Genomic DNA, 21262 nt, shown 5'->3' with positions numbered 1-21262 from the left:
CAGAAAGGAGTTGCAGACGGCGTGAAACGAGGGAGGTGAACTGACAGGCAATGAGAAACCTTGTGCATTAAAAAAAAAACATACAAACGAAAAGACAACACGGTTTCAAATCATATTAAATGAATGAAGCGTACAAAGGGGCGGGAGATTATAATAATGCCTAAAAAGAGTAGGCGTTCTGATGCTTGCATTGGAATAAGGGAAACTGCCGTATTTTCTGACCCTTTAAGTCCAAGACAAAACATGCCAACTAACTGACATTAATAGGATATTTGGGGGGCAATTGTAGGGGCCAAATAATATTATTACGTAGGGAAGGCGAACAACTTAAAGAAAGAAATCAAGTTATGTACTATACGGCTCTATCCTGGAGGGACGGAGGCCAAATAACCAGATCGGCCGAAGAATCAGCTGTAAACCGGGCCGAGTACGAACAGGTAACCGAATGGGCGATTATTCGTTGGACAAAAGGTGGGCCCAACCATTAACATCAAGGACAACTATAAATAAGAAGAGCATCAGCTAAGAAAAGATATGTGAAAACAAGTCAGATTAACTTGAGATACAAGCAACCAAGAGAGTATACACTGACTTATCCGTCGGAGTGCTAATTCCAACACCCTCGACTAGAGTGTTCATTCCTTTTCAGGTGACTGGCTGAGGATCAAGGCCGTCCTACAGGATCCGGAGAGTATTTCCAAACAACTTCTCCACAATAACTAAGCTCACTCTGCCCACGTGGATCATACACTAGTGATAAGAATCTATCAACCGGGTCCCCCAATAAATAAAAGCAATAGCCATTTAAGGTACATACAGTAACCCTTTGACGGTAACAATCTATGACAACCCGATACGATAACAACCAATTCACACCTAAAATAGCATCAAAACTAGACATGTCAATCAACACAAATGCAAAAGGAAGTCGACGACTGGAATCCTCTATGTCACAACCCTAACACCCCTGCTCCAAAACAATCTCCCCACCAATAAGTGACTCCACACTTAGAGGAGATGTTAACCGAGCTAACTCTTGCCCTAAAGCTAATGCAAATACATACTAAATAAATGAATGGGATACACCCGTATCAATCAACACATTAGCAATGGAATTGCATAAAAAGAAAGTGTATCTCATTACCGAAGGCACTGGTACTAGATCTGGCATGTTAATAGCATACACGCACCCTGAAGGCCTCTACTCTACCTGCTCACCCCTTGGAGCATATGCCTGATGCACTGATTGAGCTAAAGAGGCTCTCTGATTGGCCCTTGAGGCTTGTGCTGATTGTGCAGGCTGGTGACTTTGTGTCTGTCTCGAACCAGACGTACTAGGTGTGCCATCCAACTATGGGCAAAACCTTCTCATGTGCCCTGCCTGTCCATACTGGTAACAAGCGAGTGGCTACCCTCTTTTCTAACTCTAGCTCTGAGAATGAGCTGGAGATGATGCAGACCGTTGCCCTCCTCCCTTCTGTGGGCAAGCTGGAGATTTGCGGCCCAACTGGCCATACTTGAAACAAGTGACATCTACCTAACCACCACTCCCAGAACCCGAACTCAGTACTGGAAAAGTGGACCTCGACTAAGCTCCTTGGGACTACTATGGGTTTGAACCCCTTTGCCTCTTAGTGTTGCCCTGAACATCTTGACTCCTCCTAGAGCCTCTCATCCATTTTTCCTCCATTTGCATCACAGTCTCAAGATAAGCCGCCACCTCCACAAGGTGTCCATAGTCTATAATCATGGACCCGGCCACTTTGAACATAAGCCGGTCCTGAGCCTCTTCTTGAACTCCAAACAATGACTTTCCTTAGTCTCCATGATTTCTGGGGCAAACCTCGACAAGCTAGTAAACGTGGCCTCAAACTCGGCCACTGGAGTGTTCAGCTACACCAACTTGGAGAACTGATCTCTGAACTCTCCCTAATAGTGGAAGGTAAAAACTTATCCTGGAAGGCGTCGACGAAAGCCTCCCAAGTCGCCCTAGTGCGCCATTGCGCGTACTTCCACCATTGACCGACATCTTCCTTCTGCTGGAAGGATACCAAAATCACTCTCAAACCTCTATCCTCGATGCCGAGCATCTCAAATGTCTTCACCATCTGTTCTAGCCACTCATCTGCCTTCAATGGCTTCTTGGAATCACCCAAAAACTCGTTCGGATTCGACTAGAAAAACTCTCATTTCTGGAATGACGGCCCTGCCTCAGCTACTTGGGCCTGGACTTGATTCTCAGCCCTAAGAATGTCCATGGATTCCCGTAATACTCCGGCCATTTCACAGCTAAGGCAACCATGGCCTGCTGACCAACCCCTTTCTTTTGCGCCAGAATATCATCTAGTAAAGGCATCTCATGCCTTCTAAGTCTACCAAGCCTACCACCACCACGTCTATGCCCTAACATCCTAATGAAGGTAACAAGGAAGATTAGCACATTTACAAATGTGTCGAAGTTAACTCACTCACGTCCTAATGTAGTGTACAACCGTAATTCACTCCATGTAAGCATGTACTCACATAAACACATACGAATTTCCTTCCTAGATAATGACTGTCCGGAGGCGTTGCAGAGTTCCAATTAGAAACAGCGATGATCAAGTGCTCTTCTAACATGACTTCTAGAAACCTATAGACCCAATCAATATCTTATGAACTAAATCTCATACCCATATAATCACATAAGCATGTTATCATATAGTATACCATACATACTAATGTCTCCATAAAGCGAGATAAACCCATTATGGTAATAACCACTTTCCATGTATCCAAAGTATTCAAACCCGATATGCTTTGATACCAAGTTGTCACGCTTCAAAATAATTACAATAAACCATCCACAATATCCAATATATGACAAACAATAATAGGGTTATCTTCCATTAATTCAATATGATATACAAAAGAGAAACATATGCATCATACATTCATAAAGCCTAGCCCTGAATTTATAGCATATGTTGCCAGTTAAAGGAAAGGAAGGAAGATAAATAGATAAAATTGCCCTAAGGGTGTACATATTTCTAAGACGAGCCTTGGTTAAAACAAAAGTGGATTTTAAGTCCAACACACTTAAGCCCTTAGCTATACATAATAACCACAACAAAAGAAGCTCTCGCTCCAAATTCTCCTAAACTAGTGCCTTGGCAGAGGCATATCATCAACACCTGAAATGTTTTTCCCACATAAAGTAAGCCAAAGCCCAGTAAAGATAATCTAACATAATATATGAATTTTAACAAAGATGTAAGTGTAGTAAGTACATACGATGCCTGTGTATCATTTATAACTCATTTACAAAACCATGCTCCATCGAACTCATATTCAATCCATATTATCTCAATTCATGAGTCTTTTCCATTCTATTCAGACAACCAAGCTAAGGATACAACTCAGTGGGTCTCTAATCAATATAACCATCATACAAAACACTTTCATTTTCCATTTTATGGATATTTCGTCCACGGGAATTGGCACCCATGTATATTCATAGTTTTGGGGACTTTCACCCTGGACACTCCGGCCAACTTAATTCAACGGAATACATCCCATTTCTCCTCCTAAACATGGAGTACATCCCCTTTCTTCTCCCAAACATCATACATGTGCAATCTATTTAAGATGTGACAAGGCTCAATATAAATAGATGAGAAACTTAGTTTCAATTCACCTAATTTTCATGAAATTTCTACAACAATCATAGCTAGCTTCCACCAATAATCCAAAATAGATATTTTTAAACATATATACAATCTCCAAGACAGATAGATCATCCAAATTCCATAGGTGAGTAACAATACCTATCCTACTCCACCATTTACATAACCATCAATCCTATTTCACATTTTTAACATCAATTCCATTTTAGTTATACAAAATAAACATTGGAGGCATTTTAGGGCAAACTACCTTTTCTTTTAAAATCCAACCCAAATGTCAAAATCAACGATTTTACTACAACACAATCTCATACTCACTCTCGTAACCATTTCCAATACATCCCTTTGTAAACCTCTCTTTTGATTTTAACCAAAAACCCTAGGTTTGTTCAAAACTTTCCAAACATCACAATATTGTTTATACAGCACAAATAGCTAAGTTAAAACCCATAGAAGAGTGTAGAAAATCCTTACCTTAATCTTAAAAGATCAAAGAAGCAATGGAGAAACTTCAAAGACATTGAAACCAAGCTTTGTACGAATCAAAATGGAGCTCTAGGGAAATTCTATCGTTTTTCCAAAGACACTAGGGTAGAGAAACCAATGGATCTAGGTGTTTTAGAAGAGAGAATGTGAGTTTTAGAGAGAGGAACTCTAGATCTAGGGTTTTTGTCACGCCCCAAACCCGCCCCTAAAAGTTCGGGCATGACCTAAGCAGAAACGGACACTTAACCTGTTATATATAGTATATGGGGCCTGAACGGAAGCATTAAATATCAAAATTTGACAATAGAAACAAACTCCATTGAGCTACTACTATCATGCCAGGATCACAAACTTTAAACAGACAAATAAAATCTAAAACATACACCTGAATATCGGATATGTATGCACATATACACGAGCCCAGCTTTATAATTGGGCATACACCAAAAACGTTTCGGAAGAAAGTATTATACACATTTCAACCTTAGGCCAACAACTAGAGTGCAAAACCAAAGTTCATCAAAACTTCATGAAAATAAGAGCAGCTTCTCTTAGGCTTGGACATGGAAAGGTTGACCAAAGAGGACAAGCGTCATGGCTTAGGACTGACCACTTGGTTGGTTACCTACATAAACAGACATAACATAGGGTGAGCCAAGCTCAGTGAATAGTATGATACATAAATGCACAATTTAAACATAATACATAACAATGCATAAGTAAATGCGAAGATCATGTAGTTAATATGTTCCTGTTTTCATTTTAAATGGCCTGAGGCCCCAATCGTGAGTCATAATGGTTTTAAGCCCTTGAACACTTTAACATTAAGCTTTTAAACATAATGGCATATAGCCCTTGAACATATGGCATGGAGCCCTTAAACATGGTGGCATATAGCCCTTGTACGTATGGCATGAAGCCCTTGTCAGAATGGCATAAAGCCCTTGTCAGAATGGCATTACAGCCCTTGAAACACATAAATATATGAACTCAAGAGGTGTCTCACACTGATTCTAGAGGTGACTCACATTGTAGTACTTAGTTCCGTGTAGCACTTTGTTTCATATTAGAATGGCATAAGCCCTTATCAGATTGGCATTACAGCCCTTATCAAAATGGCATTAAGCCCGTAAAACATTTTGGCATTAAAGCCCTTGAACATATCGGCATTAAAGCCCTTGGACATGCATATATGAACCCAAGAGGTGTCTCACACGGACTCTAGAGGTGATTCACATCGTAGCACTTAGTTCCGTGTAGCACTTTGGTTCATATTATAATAACCTTTCCGGAATGGCCATAGGCCCCATAACTTGCACATATGTATGAACTCAAGAGGTGGCTCGTATACGGATTCTAGAGGTGACTCGCATTGCAGCACTTAGTTCCGTACAGCACTTTGTTCCATACCGAAATTACAGAATGGCATCTGGCCTCATAGAACATATAGAATGGCCATAGGCCCAGATTGGCTATAAGCTTCATTCATATATGTATGGACTCAAGAGATGGCTCACATGGATTCTAGAGGTGGCTCACAATGTAGCACTTAGTTCCAAGTAGCACTTTGTTCCATACCAGTAATTAATGGGTCTTACAGACCAAACCGTACATATCATGTCATACCATAAACGAAAACAAATTCCTATACATGCATTATACTTGAATCACAAACAGAAATCAGAATTCATACTTGATTATACTTGGGACTTCGCTAGCGCTAACAAATCAATATAAAGCATTCTTGTTAGTTCCATAAAAGAATCCCCCGGTACTGAGAACTTATAACATACGTAAACTTGTAACATTCTTGAACCACGGTATTATTGCCCCCGGGTAAGGGCCGTGTGCTACAGATGTCATGAATACTTTACATATATGGACATCGCTCATTAAGTCAAAACATAACATATCAGAACATAGAGCATTTCTTGTTATATCATGTCATTACGGTACACTTAACAAAGATAGAATAGTTTACATCATAGCGTGAGCCATATGACAAGGTCATTGTTATTTAATTATGTCTTCAGATTGAGTCATCCGTAAATCAATCCGTTGTTTATCATACTGTTTAGCAGGTATTAACGTATAAAACAATCCGTGGTCTTAACTAATTATTCATTAAGAAATGCCGTAGTTCACGTGATCTATTAATAGCATATAGAAGCATACACCTTTGTTTGATCGTTCACACATGTTACCATAGTTGACTTGTACTTAACAGAGTACTAATGGTAGCCGTTACATCACTTACATGAGCTAACATAGTTAACTTAAGTTCAACAGGACATTCCTGATAATTATTAATGAGAGATAAGTACATTTACAGATTGAATGATTTCAGAGATACGTGAATACCATGGTTCCATAGTGCTTATACGTTCCCTTTGTTCGTCTTGAATCACTATAGCTATCTTGCGAATAACAGAATGTTAGCCTTCTTTGTCAACAGTAGTACCGCTCAATAAGGCCTCTAGATTTTCCAATCGACACATTGTTAACTTGATTACTTGCAAGGAACAACATATTAACGATAAAAATCATCAACGATAATTGAACGTACGACTACCGTACTACTACTCACAGTGTTGCGATGACGTGCTCGTTTCTCCCGGAGTGTGCCCTGCACACATTCAAACCTTACAATTTAGTTCCCTTTTCATATCAAATTATTTCCTGTTTCGTTTTACTTCGAAGGAATTTATACATATTAAAAAGGCATCAAATACTTATTCCGACAACATTAGAGGATTCTACACGTAAAACGAAGCGATCCACGTTTTTCAGCATGGGCCGCACGTGCGACTGTGAGCCCCGCACGTGCGGCAAATATGCCCCCGCACGTGCCTTTTAGGCAGAACCAAACCCAAAATTTTCAGCATTTGCCGCACGTGTGGCAGTGACTCCCGCACGTGCGGCGATTCCCCTATTTTGGTCCGAAATTTGCATCAAAATCTCATCTTTTGGGGAATATTTCCAAGGCTCAAGGATGGATCTTTTCAATGCTAAATCATGGTTCAAAAACATGTAATTCAAAGCATTACATACACAATCTAACTTGTATTAATCATGAACACAACTCAATTTAATCAACCAAGAATTGAAACTCATAAACATAATTCCCTTTCTTGAAATTCTTAACTTCACTTGTATCTATCATAACCTAGAGACTCAAAATCATGATCATAAGAATGGATACCAATTGGATGAGGAAGGAGACACATAATTGATAGGATTATCATACCAAAACTTCACCATACACAACCAAGATTCTCATTACACTCTAGATCATACCCAATCAAGAACTTTTTATTTCAAATTGAGGAAGGAGATTGGATTAGGGAATTTAACCTTACCTTTGTTTCAATCTCTCTCAATTCCTTCTTGTTCCTATCCTCTCTTCACTTTTCTCTTCCTAGGGAATCTTATGAGAAGGTTTCTAAGTCTTGTGCTCATATAGACATATATATATATAGAGCAATTGAATAGGGACGAAAACCAATCGTTTAAACATCCCAAATTGAAATTTCGTAAACATGCTTAATATTACTTAAAAATTATGTTGATCACAAATATATAATCCATTTCAGCTAATTAAGCCGTTAAGGCTTCCAATTTCTGCTTCAAACATTCTACATGTAACAGATACTTTTCTTGTTCAACAGATAGACATCTTTAAACATGAAATTTACTTACTTAACTGTAATTCCACATGAAATTTCACAATAAGCATATAAATATACAGAATAAGGGGACTGAAAGTATACCAGAATCATAGACGAGGGTCGGGTTATTACAGTTTTTGAAATGTTTAGAGAGAGAGAGATATGAAAAAGTGATGTAAAATGATCCTTTTACGAACTAATATACGCATAGTTCGCTGAAGTGCAAGAAGTAACGCTCGAGCGTCAGACACAATAAGTTGATCCATTCGAGCGCAATAAGAGACGCTTAAGCTCCAAGACACAATGAAAAAGGGAGACACCGCTCAAGCATAAGAAGAGATGCTCGAGCACAGAATTCATACTCCTAGTAGTTTTGCAAACTGCAGGCCAATGCTTGAGCACAAGAAGGGCTGCTCGAGCGCAGAAAGACCGCTCGAGCGTAGAATCCGCCTTCCCAGTAGTTTTGCAGACCTATAAAGTACTGAGAGTTCACAAAACCCGCTCAAGTGTAAGAAGTGCCACTTGAGCGGAAGAGTAAAATTATGGACAACAAGAGTTTGAAAACCAAACTACCAACAGGTTCCAAATGAAACCAAAACAACCCAAAAGCCAAACTCAACAAGGGGAAAAGAATAAGACAAGAATAACAATACGAAACCATGAAACCCAAGTCCAGAATACAAAATGGGTCGGGTCTAAACCAGAATCGCTATACTTACAAAAGCTAAAGATTAGGGATCAAGTTCTCGCAAGTAACCTCAAGACAAACAAATATGAAGATATTCACTCTTAAATCAAACAAATCCAAGGGATCCAAGTTCAATTCCATGAATATAGTTCAATTAAGCTCTTACTTCAAAACCCTAACTCTTTTGGGTATGAAATCTTCATTTCAAGTCTTGATTTTAAATAAGTGAAGAGGTATTCTAAGAGTTTAAGTTGATTTATACATACCTTGAGCTAATTCCTTGACTTTCCCTTTCAAATTCCCAAACTTTCAAGCCTCTAGTTGATCTTCTTCCTTTCTCCTCTTGTTCTCCCTCTAGAACCTCCAAACAAGATATTTTTTAAGTCTAAGTCTAAGTCTAAATGCTCTAGGGCTCTCATAGATCTATCTTAGTTTAAGCTAAAAGGGCAGGTTAATTAGTTCTATCTTAACTTCCTAGCTTAATTTAATGCAATTAATTTGTTCCAAATCAAATTTTTACAAACCTTCATATTAGGCTCTAAAAATCATGCTAATCACAAATCTCCAATCAATTTTTGTTTTTCTCATCTCTAAGACCTTCAATTTTCAGCTCAAAGTTCTAATTACAACAGATTTTCCTATAATCAACAGATAGAAATTCAAAATCGTATCATTCATACAATTAAACATGCAATTTCACACCAAATATATAGTCACATAGATAATTAAAGAATGAAAGCATAATATGGAGTAGGGATATCACAACATATAATTAAGCTAAAAATCATATAAAAGAGTTAAAGAAGTACCTACCTCAAAGTAGAAGACAAGAATAAACGATGAGTAGAACTTAACGAAGCTGAAAACATTGACTTTTCTGATTAGAACCCACTTCCCAAACTTAGCATATAACCGATGTGCTCTAAGCAACTCAAGTACAACCCGTAAGTGTTCCTCGTGTTACTCTTCGGAGGGTGAGTAGACTAAGATGTCGTCGACGAAGAGAACTACGAATCGATCTAAGAACTCATGAAAGACTGAAACTAAGCTTTTGATGAGCTATACATTTTTCTCCAAGGAGCTATGGTGGAGAAATGATTGGGTGAGGGTGTATTTGAGGTTTTAAGCAAGAACTAGAGAGCGTAAGTGAATAAATTAGGGTTTGGAATGTGTTAGAGAGAGAGAGGAATAAAAAAGTGATTAAAAACCCATTTTCCCGAATTGATATACATGTAGACCGCTCGAGTGACCAAAATACTGCTCAAGTGTCAGAGACAATAAGTGACATCGCTCGAGTGACCAAAACACAGCTCGAGCGTACAATGACCCCCTCCCAGAAGTTCAGACATATAAAAGACCACTCAAGCGAAGAAAGGACCGCTCAAGCGAAGATCACCATATCCCTAGAAGTTTTGTAGACCTATAAAAATACTAGGAGATCTCAAAGACCGCTCGAGTGACCAAAACACCACTCGAGCGAACAAAAAGGAAACAAAACAACGACTCTTTTGAAAAACGAACTCTCAACCTTTTTCAAACACAACCAACAACTCAACTCAACTGCCAACAAGATGATAAAGGGCATGAATAACAATTAAAGGCATAGAATCCCAAATCTAAGAGCATGAAATAAGTCGGGTCTAAACCAGAACCATTATAATAACATTAGAACTTAAAATCAAAATAAAATAAATAATAATATTTTTTAAAAAAAAAATTGATGATACATAGGCCAAAAAATTAGACCCACTTTTCAAACCTAATGTTGTGGCAGCTTATTAGAATATCTAAGGCAATTCTCTCTATCATGTATCCTCTAATTATTAATCAATCATTTCACTTACACTTCATTAGGTCTAGAAAGTGGGCCTAGAAAATGGATTTGTATATTATTTTCATTAAAAAAAATTATCAATAACCCAATAACTTATTATTTAATCATAGCCAATCCTAGAAGGCACCATAAAACTAAAAATGAATAGTTCATCATTTATTATTTTTTAAATGTTGCATATAAGTAGAAAACACTAAGAAAAAGTGATAGAATTTGACAACATAAACTAATCATGAAAATAAAAGTAAAACGTTTCAAGAGCCATTCAGTAATAATTGATAGCAATTGCATTATATATGAGGAAAAAAACAAGATAAATTGATAAAAAAAAATGAAGAAAAAATGGGTAATGTTCAATATTTTTTAAATCTCATGTCAAATAGTAGGCAATGAAATTTCTAATCAGTCTACTAAATATAACATAAAAATAATTTACATAAAATTTATGTATATGAAACTTGTACAAAATATTTGGTAGGGACATTTTTATAACTTAAACTACGATAATCAATGTTTAATTTGACACATTATTGTATATAAAAATTATACAAATATTATGCATTTTAACTCTCTTTTTGTATTCAAATGCATAAAGAAAATGGTGGGGAGAGACGAAGAGAGAGAATATCAAACTAATCATTAATTGAATTTATCCCAACCCATAAATCCAATCATATCTTTATTTCAAGTAAGACAGTTCCAACCATTAGATTAGACAAATCTTGGCCTTCAAAGTAACATGTAGGACATTTTTAGATATATTTTCAAAAGCCTAGTTGCTGTATTATATAGATAGCCTCACAATCGCCGCCATCACCACTATAACCCCCATCATCATCACTGCCGCCGACCTTACTACTGCCACCACCACCATTTACCACTATCCACCACCTTTTCCAATTACCATGTTCATGACTATTGTCATCGTAATCAACACCATCATTTCATTACTACCACTAGGGGTGCTCACGGATCTGTTCTATGCAGTTTGGGTTGCGGGTTGGATTCGCCCGGTGGGGTGCAGATTGGGAAAAAATAGAACTGCATCTACCTGCGGCGCGAGTTGCATAGGTGGGTCGCGCTATTGCAGGCGGTTCACAAATTAGACTTTTTTTTTTTGGAAATTATTCTTGGGCTTTGCTTTTCGGCCTTTCCCCATTTCTAAGATATTCTTTTGGACCATAAAAAAAATAGAAATAGTTTTTTTTTGCAGTTTGAATATATATATATATATACATGGAAAACAAAGAACACAAGAAAAACATTTTTTTATTACTATTCAACCCAACTTTAATACAACAATGAAAACATTTTTGTTATCAACAAAAGAAAATAAATTTTATTAAACAAACAAAGCAAAAACTTACAAGGAGTGGGAACAAGTTTGCAAACCCACAATCAACAAACCATAAATAAATGAAGATGGGGGATTTCCAGATCTGGGATTCATACCTTTGTGTAATGAAAAACTATGGCTCCGTTTGGTTAGGGTTTCAAATTATAGTTTTACCCATTGATTTGAGTGTATTGTTTGTTTTCAACTTTCAAATCATAATTCTACACTCATTTCTCAAAACTCAATTTAAAACATAATCATTACTTTTCAAAACTCATAACCAAACCCATAATTCAAAACTCAATTCAAATCAATATTTTAATATTTTAAATAATTAAATATTTTAAAAATGTTTTTAATTTTGTTAAGATTTTAAATATTTTAATATTTAAATATGTTACGATTTTTTAATTTTTTAATTTTTTTGAATATTTTTAAATATTTTAATTTCAAAATATTACGATTTTAATTTTTTAAATTTTAAAATATTATATAGAAATAAATTCAAACTCTATTTTATAAAAATATTTTAAAATATTTTAATTTTTTTGTTATGTATTTGGTTACGATTTGAGTATAAAGTTGTGAAAGTAGTATGGAGTTTCAAGTTATGTGTTTGGTTATGAGTTTTAAAAATAATTTCTTAATTGAGTTTTGTTTTATGTGTTTGGTTACGATTTGAGTGTAGAGTTGTTTTTAAATTTAAAATATTAGCATTTTAAATTATTTAAATTTTTTGAATATTTAAATTATTTAAATTTTTACGATTTAAATTTTTTGAATATTTATTTTAATTTTTTACTTATTAAATTTTTTAGATTATTTAAATTATTTAAATATTTATGATTTGAATTTTTTGAATATCTATTTTGAAAAAAAATAAATTTCCTTTGTAGTATTTTCAATTAAAAAATTGATTAATGTTATTTTCTGTTAATAATAAATTTTTTTAATTAAATTTTAAAAAGAGTTTGGTTATGAGTGTTGATCAGAATTTTTAATAATGTAAAAATAGTGTGTTTTGTTATGAGTTATAACAATTTGAATTAAGTTTTGAAAACTCTTTCTAAAACTCATAACCAAACAAATTTTCTTACTTCACATGTCAAATCAAACTTTCAAAACTCAATTCCACACTCAATTCAAAACCCAATTCAACACTCTCTTCAAAAACCATAACCAAACAAATTTTCTACACTCAAATCATAATTTCACAACTCACAAACTCAAAATACAACTCATACTCTCAAATCATATTTACAAAACTCTACCAAACGCAACCTATTTTTTTTCTTTTTTTTTTCTGCACTTTCTATACCTTCCAAATCTGGAAATCTCCGAAGCTAGTTTGCGATTTGGTGACGGCGACTGGGGAGGAAAGAAGAGGGGCCAACGGTGAACAACCAATGGCATAGCTGGGTTGCTGCATAAGAGATGAGGAAGCTACGACGGAGCCAGGGTTGATGTGTGAGAGACGACAACAATGGTAGACGAGAAGATAGAGATAGCGATGGGGAGAAGAGGAAAGTGGTGGCAAGCAAGGGGGTGAGAGATGGTGGTGGTGACAGAAACGGGGAGGAGAGAAAAGAGGTAGGTGAGATAAGAGAGGGTGAGATGAGAGAAGAGAGAACAGAGAGGACCATAGAGAGTGAGACTGTAAGAGTGGGGATTTTTTTATTTAAATATAATCTGCGGGAGGATGCATATTTGCGTAGGGTCGGGTCTGACCTGAACCCGATTTTGTATGTAAAAATAGACCCTCACTCGCCCTATTTATGTGTGCGTGTAGGGTCGGATTTGTGTGGATAGAGTTGGATTGGGTGCATTGTGTAGGTCGAATATCCTGTTGCCTACTCCAAACTACCACCATTATAACAACTATTATAACCTTCCACCACTATAACAACCAACATTATCATTCTACTACCATAGTAACCACCATCATTACACCACCGTCACCACCTATTTTTTGTCTTCACTACTTTAGATTTCCACCGTCACTATAACCATTATCTCTCTATCTCCACCACTATTGTCATTAACGTTATAGGCACTATTATTGCCTCCACCACTACCACCACCAACTCACTATCACAATAAAAAATAATAAATATAATTTAAAAATAATAAATTTTAAATTTAATATTATAAATATCTAACTTGTTTTAGTTCGACACTTAAACTTTTATCAAATAAATTTTCAATTTAAAAAATTCAACATTTAATTTTTATTATCAAACAACTTTTTTAACTTAAAAAATTCAATATGCAATTTTTGTTAGTACTTAATTTTCAATTTTCAATTTTATCAAACAACACCATAATTTAGGTATTATAAATCCTTTTGTAAAGATTAATTTTAATTTCTCACAAAACCCCAACACTATTATTTTCTCACAAACACTCAATCCAACTGGAGTGTAAACCAATTTCCTATGAGAGGACACCTTTTTTTTTTTATAACACCAAAAAGGACGTTCCGTGAGGGAATCATAGTATCCGTTGGTCCTGGTCTTGAAGTAGTCTGTTGACAGTCAGATTTAACTCAACTCATAGGAAAGGACCAAGCAACAGATAATGAACCTCACCCACTCCACAATAAGTAGAGTCACGATTGGAGTACAACACATTTATGTTGCGAAATTTGTGGCCCCATAATTTGAGCTACGTTTCTATGTGGAAAGCTGGTGTTTTATCCACGCTACCCCCACTCCCGATGGTTATGAGAGGACACCCTATGATTTGTCAATTTTAAACCTGTTTAACTTCCCTTCACTTTCTAAAATCCCTCTCTCCGAAGAGTGCGGTGATAAAATGGCGCAAACCCCCTCACTTGATTTGCAGAGCAACAAATTTGAGCCCCTAACGAAGATGCTTCAGCCAGTAAATTTACCTGCCATTTCATTCTACATTATCTCCTCATCCATTCCCATTTTCATCTATATTTCATCCCTTGCCTAGTTATCTATCTATACTCTTTTTGCTTTTCTGTATGTATCTCAAGTTATTATGTATTACCATTTGTTAAAAATCCACTCATAATCACGTGTTTGGTTTCATTCTCTGAAAAAAAAAATTAAAAAATTCAGAGTTTTTTTTTTTTTTTTTTTTGAAAACATAGAAACAAATTTGACAAAAATAAATATTAAAAAAATATTTTTGTCCTCAAAAAAGATAAATCCATCTAAAAATATGAGGTGCCTTTTGATCTTTTTAGGGAAAATTTCCCTTTACTAGTGGATTGGGTAATGTTTGGAAATGAGCACATAACCCCCTTATGATTGTGGACTGAAGTGCACAGTTAGGATAGTTAACAATTTAATGAAAAGACTAAAATATCCCTATATTTTCGTCATTTGTTTGGAAGGCAAAGTGTACTTTAACCCTGTGCTTTATCTTTATTTCATGTGCGATTTTACTCTCTTGAAATTTGAAAATGAGCATATAAGCCTCTTATGTTTGTCATGTATTTCACACTTACTGCTAAGTTTGACGGAATATTAAACGTGGTTTACCGGTGTAGAGTTTTGGCTCAATGAAGTTAGGTTCTTAGGCCATGTGGTGACCAGGGAAGGGGTGACCATGGATTCATCTAGGATAGATGTAGTGCAAGATTGGGAATAACCTAAGAATGCCTTTGAAATTCGGAGTTTCTTGGGCTTAGTTGGATACTATCAACGTTTTGTAAAAGATTTCTCTAGACTGGCCTCACCATTGACTAGATTGACAAGGAAGGGAATGAAATTTGTGTGGAGTGAGACTTGTGAAAAATTGTTCCAAGAGCTTAAGGTTAGACTCACAACTGCTCCAATTTTGATTATTCCAGAGAGGGGTTTGGGTTATTCAGTTTATTGTGATGCGTCTCGGAAAGGTTTGGGTTGTGTATTGATGCAAGAGGGGAAGGTGGTAGCGTATGATTCACGGCAATTGAAAACACAAAAGAGAGAATATCCCACTCACGATCTAGAGTTAGCAACGGTGATTTTTGCCTTAAAAATCTGGAGGCATTACCTTTACAGGGAGAGATTTGAAGTGTTTTCTGATCACAAGAGTCTAAAATACCTATTCTCACAAAAAGATTTGAATTTAAGATAGAGAAGGTGGATGGAATTTATGGAGGATTATGATTTTGAGTTACACTATCATCCGGGGAAGGCCAACATAGTGGCCAATGCTTTGAGTAGGAAATCCGTAAGCAGTGTAGCTAGTATCGCCATCTAAGAATGGAAGATATTGGGCGTAGTGGGCAAGTTTGACTTGCATCTTGGCAAGTTCGTTAAGTCAGCCGTTATGTTCACTGTAGTTGCACAACTTACACTAGTGAGCCAAGTTTTAGAAGTACAACTAGATGATTGCGAAGTGGAATCTATCCAGGGAAAGATATCTAGTGGGAAGGTAGAGAAGGGTTTGAACGTTTATTCTGACTCAAGTGTGAGGTATTTAGACCACCTTTTTGTGCCAGAATCTTGTAAAGAAAAGGTACTATGAGAGTTCCATCATTCAAACTTTATGATACACTCGAGGAGGTACAAAGATGTATCACGACCTTAGTCACGAATTTCGGTGAAGGGAGATGAAGAAAGATGTATCCTTATTTATTTTGAGGTGCCTTACTTGTCAACAAGTGAAGGCTGAGCATCAGTGACCAGTAGGGTTGTTACAATCCTTACCTAGAGCCGAGTGGAAGTGGGAGCATGTCATAATGGATTTTGTTGTAGGTCTTCCGAGGACTCAACAGGGTAATGACGTGGTGTGGGTAGTAGTCGATCGGTTGACCAAATCTACACACATTGTACCCATGCGCACGAGTGACTCAGTAGACTACCTTGCCAACCTATATATTAGAGATATAGTGTGGCTTCATGGGGTTCCAGTGACTATCATTTTGGATAGGGATCCACGTTTTACGACTTGGTTGTGGCAGAGCCTATAGGGTGCCTTGGGCAAAAAGTTGACCTTTAGTACCGCCTATCATCCTCAAACTGATGGGCAGTTTGAGTGCACCATTCATATTTTAGAGGACATGCTTCTAGCTTGCGTTCTCAATTTTAAAGGGTCATAGCAGAGGCATTTACCTTACTGGAATTTGCCTATAATAATTGTTTTCAAGGGAGTATTGGTATGGCACCTTTTGAGACCTTGTATGGCCGACTGTGTAGATCTCCTGTGTATTGGGACGAGGTGGGTGATGCACCTATGTTAGGTCTAAAGTTAGTCTGGGAAACAACGGAGAAGATTGCGCTTATTTGTAAGAGGTTGGCTTTGCCTCAGAGTCGCCAGAAGAGCTATGCCGATGGAGGAGACCTCTATCTTTTGACGTGGGGGATCATGTGTTTTTGAAAATATCATCGAGATGGGATTTGATGAGATTCAAGAAAAGCGGGAAGTTATCTCCTAGATTTATAAGGCCTTTTGAGATTTTAAGCGCATTAGGGAGGTAGCTTATCGTTAGGCCTTTCCACCCCAACTTCTGTGGTTCATGATGTGTTTCACATTTGTATGCTCCGGAAATACGAGCCCGATCCTTCACACATGCTAGATTGGACTGAGTTAGAGACAAATGAGGATGCCTCGTATGAGAAAAGATCAGTTAGGGTGTTAGATACTCAGGATCAAGTCTTGAGGGGTAAGACTATTCCATTGGTTAAGGTATTGTGGCGACACCATGGAGTTGAGGAAGCAACTTGGGAACGTAAGGCAAAAGTCCATAAGAAGTATCCAGACTTATTTGTTGATATTTGAAACTTGCATTGTAAATTTTATTCATGTTGTAATATGGAAACATTGTATATGTTTTGGGAACTCAATTTCTAATATTAGGTGTTGGAGGACTCTGTTTTATCATTGTTACTAATGTGGATGGTTAATGGAATTAAAATCCGGTGGTTATTGCTTTGATTTAAATTTTGGGGATAAAATTTCTTAAGAGGAGATTATAACGGTTCCGATTTAGACCCGATCCATTTCATGCTCTTAGATCTGGGATTCTGTGTTTTTAATTGTTGGTCATGCCCTTTATCATCTTGTTGGTAGTTGAGTTGAGCTGTTGGTTGTGTTTGAAACAAGTTGGGAGTTAGTTTTTCAAAAAAGTTTCAGTGTTGTTTTCTTCTTGTTCGCTCGAGCGGTGTTTTGGTCTCTCGGTATTTGAGCTCTCCCAGTATTTTTGTAGGTCTACAAAACTTCCAAGGATATGGTGATCTTCACTCGAGTGATCTTTTGTAGGTCTAAACTTCTGGGAGGGATTCGTTGTGCACTTGAGCCGTGTTTTGGTCGCTTGAGTAGTGTCACTTATTGTACGACCCCATTTTGCCCCTAATAGAATAATGCTATGATGGCTAGTAATCCGAGATTACCGAAGGCCAACTTACAATGCTTCACACAACAAAGTATACATGTGGGGTATACATGTGTGGAAACAATAAAATTTAAATCTAATTAGTCCATTAGAGTTATGCATAGATTAAATGAAGTGACATATATATTGACATGGTTTTACAACTTGGATACAAACAACTAAAACTTACAATTACATCTTGATCAAAAGGCTTCTCAAGCCAAAACATGCAAAAGAAATGAACTATAAAGCCAAGAAGCATAATCTTCAAGATGATACAAATCATGAATCAAAACATCTTCCAAATAAAGCTTAGGTGGCATTGCCTTCTTGATCATCACCTACATATATATAAGGAAGAGTGGTGAGCTGAAAACTTATTGAATGATATAAGAAATAAAGGTTTGAATGAATGATATCCTAGATTTTGCCAAAACAATACATATCATAACTTGTAACAAAACAAGGGATGAACCAAGTCCATCAATTAAAGTCTCTCAAAGTTTCAAGGGATGTTTACTAACATATACATAATACAAGGGATGACATTCAATGACAAAACAAGGGAATAACCATCTCAGAATCGAGTAGACAAGCCCACCAGTTGGTGGCTAGAGAGATATCTCAAACAAGGGTACTAGTTGTATTAAAGTCCCCTAGCACACAAGGACCTTTCAAGAAAGTCATCAAAACAAACATAATACTTGATATAAAACTAAAGGATAATCATTCATGCTTGATCAAATACTTTCAAAACATTATAACATAACTTTATTAAAACATGTCACTCACAATAGCTCTTGAGATGTAGGGCTTAAGGCAAGAATCCAAGACCTAGAAGTACATAATAATTATATTGAATGCACTTCAAGAAGGTAAGAAGAGATGCTCAAAGATGGTTATGCAATGCACTCTCAAAACAAGCTTCAATTGAGTAAAATAGATCTCGGCTTTTCTTTCCAAAACTCAGTCAAAATAGAGTAAAACAAGTTTAGGAAGTCAAATCAATGTTTTTCTTTTTGGAAAAGCATGTTGGGTACAAACCAGGTCTTGGAATGGATGCACAAAGATGAGCTGAGTTGCAATGCCCTAGCTAGGTGAACTCAGGAGGTCTTGGCCGAGGTTCCACACCCCTTGGCCGAGGCGTGGTCTCCTTGGCCGAGATGTTACAAGGTGCCGACAAAGGTGCACTGTGGTCGACCTAGGTGTGCATGTAGGTAGACTAAGGTGCAAGTGATCATGCAAGGTAAGCCAAGGTGAGATGCAATGCTTGGCCTAGGTGTGAGGTCTGGACAAGAATAGGTCTCGGTGATCACACTTAGGGAAGTGACGTCTGGAAATCTGGGTTTCCTCTTGAAGAACATAAAGAACATAAGCATGAAGAACATGAATGCTTAAATCACGATTTCTTATTCAAAATCTGGGACTTCGTGAAATGAGTTTAAAAACATGGACCTGGGTACCCATATTTGAAGATTTCAAGAAAACAAACACAAAAACATGGAACTTAATACAAACTTTTGGATCAAAACATGATTTTTCTTCAAGAATACAAGAACATCACTTTCTCTTTCTAAAACAAACTTTAAATCAATGCATCGCTCATGAATCATGCTAGATCATGCAATGTGATCAGATTAACATAAAGCGCAATAAGAGTAGATCAAGAATCTAACCTCAAAACACGAATCCAAATGGTTCAAGGTATGAAAATTAAGCTTGGAAATCTAGTTCTCACTCTAAGAACTTCTTCTTCTTCTTCTTCTTCCTAGAGCTTCTCTCTCTTCTTAGACAAGGATATGGCAAATGATATGGGTTCTCAACTACTAATTGACTTCAACCCACTATTGGGACACATGGCATCATTTGGTCAAGTCTCCTAAGAAAGTGCCAGATTGAAAAGATAAGAGTAGGTCGAAGTGTAAATAATAAGTAAAGTGGCATGGGCACTTTGATAAGGCAAAGGTCTTGGATCAAAACATAGGCTTCGAACAAGTGAAGGATAAGTGAGGTCTTCCTGATCTCAGCTAAAAGGGTTAACACTTGGTCTAGGTGTGACACACCTTGGCCTAGGCTGTACAAGTCAAGGAACAAGATTGCTAGGTGTTAGCTAAAGTGTACAACAAGGCTGCAAGGTTCAAGGATCAAAGATCTCGAATGCCTAGATGGTACACATCTCAGCCTAGGTGGGGATATACACCTCAGTCTAGATGATGCACATCTCGGCCAAAATGCAAGGGCGGAGGTCAACCCAGATGGTTCTAGGATGATCCTAGGTATTGAAGCACAACAACCTAGGTGTGAGAAGTTCAAAGGTGTGACCTAGGCATGAGGTAGCAAAGGTAGATAGCCTAGGTTCAACACACAAAGCTAGAAACAGAGCATGAATCTTATACTTAGACAAAACATAACAGCACAAAACAAGACAAGAACCTTTACTTAGACAAAACAAATCAAAGTCTGTAGATGCAAGCTTAACAAGACAAAAGCATGCAAATTCTCATGAATATGACTAATGCAAAATGAGGGTTGTTATACTTATTGTCTCTAATGCTCAAGCGGTTTGTGCGTAAATTAGTTCGGGAAAAAAGATTTTTCAATCACTTTTTCATTCCTCTCTCTAAACCCTAATTTCTTCACTCTCTTTCTCTAGTTCTTGCTTAAAACCTCAAATACACCCTCACCCATTCATTTCTCTACCATAGCTCCTTGGAGAAAAAGGTAGAGCTCATCGAAAGTTTCGTTTTAATCGGAGAGAATCTCATTTTCAGCCTTGTCAGACTTCTAACCTTGCTCTCTTCCTCTTCTACTTTTAAGGTAGGAATTTCTTCAATATTTAATATAATTCTTAGCTTAGTTATTTGCTCTTTGAAAATGTTATGTGATTTGGGAATTTTGGATTAAACCTAGGGTTTGTTTTTGAAATGTAAAAAAGGGACTTTTCAAATAAATTCCTTAAAAAGGTTGTGAAAGTGTATAAAATGTTGGGTTGTGTTGAAATGTTAGAATTTCCTTAATTGAATATGATTTTGAAAGTAAAGGTGGTTTTGTTTGAAAATCATTGATGTTTGATTTATGAAGGAAAAAGGGAAAAGATGTTGGGTTTTGATAAGATAAGAGGAATGTATCTGTTGATGATGAGAGTAGAGTAGGATATATAGTATCACTCCCATTTTGAAAATGATGAGATTATATCCGTTGTTGGAAAATTATCTATTGAATAGAAATATCTGTTTTAGGCTACCAGTGGA

Source organism: Camellia sinensis, chromosome 15 (assembly GCF_055761805.1).
Source record: "Camellia sinensis isolate YWXY chromosome 15, ASM5576180v1, whole genome shotgun sequence".
Classification (NCBI taxonomy): domain Eukaryota; kingdom Viridiplantae; phylum Streptophyta; class Magnoliopsida; order Ericales; family Theaceae; genus Camellia; species Camellia sinensis.
This window is presented reverse-complemented; position numbering follows the sequence as displayed.